The sequence below is a fragment of the Gossypium arboreum genome, chromosome 8 (assembly GCF_025698485.1).
Source record: "Gossypium arboreum isolate Shixiya-1 chromosome 8, ASM2569848v2, whole genome shotgun sequence".
Lineage (NCBI taxonomy): Eukaryota > Viridiplantae > Streptophyta > Magnoliopsida > Malvales > Malvaceae > Gossypium > Gossypium arboreum.
The window spans coordinates 67,005,409-67,008,407 of record NC_069077.1 but is presented as its reverse complement, the minus strand read 5'-3'; positions in this window follow the sequence as shown (position 1 = coordinate 67,008,407).

The window sequence follows — 2,999 nt, the reverse complement described above, 5'->3', positions numbered from 1 at the left end:
GAAAATATAATTTGGGTTAATATCTTTTGTCTTTGGATTTTTGATGATTTTGTGTAAAATGGACTAAATTGTCATGACATATGGCATGTATAGGGACTTTGAGTCATGTTGATTTTGTTTTGGTAATGATGTTGGCCAAATGAATTGGTATTGTAAATATTTATATTTTGGTTTGTATATATATATAGCCATGAGTGATGGCTTAATATTGGTATATTTGGTATGTTTTAATCATGTGCATATATATGCTTATGTCTTGTGTATATTGAGTTAGTTGTGATGATTGATGGTAATAGGTGTTATGAGTGTTAAAGGGATGATTTGTGAATATAGGTATGCTTGTGAAATTAGGCCAAATAATGCATATTCGTTAATGGTCATTTTAGTGATTTAAGAAGTGAAGAATTGAGATTAATTTAGGTGGCTATATATGGTATTTATGTTTTGTATGAATTAGTGTTGGAAATGGTATAAATCCTGCTTGGATGGGAATAGAATTATATGTTCTGTTGATGCTTTGTTTGGTGCCATTTGGGTTGTGTAGGTATATGCATATTAGGGTGGCAAATTGGCTTGGTAAATAGCCTATTTTTGTCTACACGGGTAGAAACACGGGTGTGTGACTAAGTCGTGTGTAACACACGATCAAGTACACGGCCATGTGTCCCCTGGTCTTGAATTTGAAATGAAGTTAGTACACTCCACACAACCTCACACACGAGCGTGTGACTTGGCCGTGTTGCATAAGTCAGCATACCCTACAGGTTTGGCACGGCCTAGCACATGGCCTGGCACATTGGAGTGTGGGGCCAGATTTAGGGCACATGGGCGTATGTGTTGGCTGTGTGACCCTAGTCAAAGAGTTACACGGGATTGGACATGGGCTTCGACACGGCCATGTGCCCATTTCGAATGTCTACACGGCCTGGCCACACAGGTGTGGCCGTGTCCTCTGTTTTGAGGAAAATTTTCTAAGTTTTGTAAATGTTTTTTAAGTTATCGGTTTAGTCTCGAACCACTCCCAAAGCATGTTTAGGGCCTTGTAGGCTCGTATTATGGACAAATTGATTGAGATTAATTGGTGAATGTATGAAATGATATAATATATCTGAAAAGTATGTGTAATTGTGTCGTAAGTCCAATAATGCTCCGTAACCCTATTCTAGCATTGAATACGGGTGAGGGGTGTTACATATTTCCCCAAAGAAGCGTTCTAGGACCAATGCATCTTCTTCTAGTCCATCTTGTGGGTCGGAGTCATTGTTTACCACTTGTTTTTGATACTCACACTCTCCATATATTTTTAACTCGTATTTTGCATCAAAACATGTATGGGAGGCTAGGAAATTTGATATAGCGATGTTAGAAGCTATTAGCTTTGCTTATCTCCCTATTTTACAAAATTGGGGGTGGATGGTTTTTTCAAATATTTCTTCGCCAATTTATTCAAATCTTGTTCAAGCTTTCCTTTCAAATGCCAAACTCGAACATGATGAGTTCGGTGATACTGTTACTATCATCACCTCTATTTTAATGGGAACTTCTATTCACCACGCTCTTGAATAGTTTGTTGATTATCTTCACTTACCTTCTGGAGGTTCCTCTAATGAAAAAGGGCATTTTGATCCCTCCATTTTTATTCAGTTTGGATCAGCTTCCGAACTCAATCTCCATGATCGTGTCCTTCATTTAATTCTCAGCTTTGAAACATCGATTATTGGTGGCTCAATTATTTTAAATCCGATAGTTGCCCTGACCTTGCACTTATCTTGTTTAATGACATTATAAAAGCTATTGGAAGGGGATGAATACAAACATCCCTCCTCCTCATGGTATGTATTTGTCATATGTTATTAGGTAATCAGGCATTAGCACCCATGGAGACACCCTCGTTTCTTCTAATCAACCTATTAGTTATGGGGCTCTACATCATGCGAGATATCATTTCGATTCTGCCACCAACACTTGGATGAAACATGACCAACTGAGGGATAATGAATATGACAATGTCGATGCTGCCTTTGACAGTATTCTGGTACCTAAGTCTATTACTCCATAGCCTTCTTTGTCGCATGTTGCTCAATCCTCTTCCGAGGTTAGTAGTGTTATCCTTGATGATATCCATTCCTTGAGCAATGAAATTATGGTCTTAGGGAAGACATTAACTCTCGTCTCTCGACTTTGGAGACTCAAATGGCATCTCTCTTAGCACATTTCCCTTTAAAGCCTCATTTCTCCCCTCATCGTGCTGATTAGACTAGTCTAAACCATACATTTCATTTTCATAACATTTGGACATTTATTTTTATGCTTATGCCTATAACTGGTTATTGCACTTTATTGTTTTATTTGTATCTTACGATGTTTACTTTTAGATGCTCATTTCACTTTATCTATCTTTTGATGAGCTAACTTCTTTTCTCGTTAAGCTTTATTTGTCTTTTGGTATAACAAAAAAGGGGAGAAGAAAAGGTAAATTGATTGAGATTACTCTTTGTTGATAGCTAAATGCAAATTTTTTGTAACCAAATTTTTTTTTAAGAAAGAATGAATGCCAACTTGAATGACAAATTTTATTCTAGCCTCAAATTTTATTCTAGCCTCAAATTTAATATATCTTTGATTAAGGGGGAGCAATTATCAAAAAACAAATTTACCAAATGTTTTGTTATATAAAAAAGGGAGATATTGTTCAATTAATCTTTATTTGATAAAAATTTTGATATAACAAATTAAATGTGTTTTTGAATATAAGCTAAATTTGAAAAAAAAATTCAAATTTGAATTCTAATAAATAAAACGTTGAATTGTAACACCCCCACACCCAAAACCGTCACCGGAGTCAAGCTTGAGGTGTTACTAAACTTATCTTACATTTTAAACAACTCTAAACCACTTATTTTAATTTTCGGAATAAACTGTTTCTCTGCGTCATGGTTGCTTAAAAATTCATTTCTCAAGTTTCAAAACTCGAAATTAAGATCCGTAAATTTTTCCTG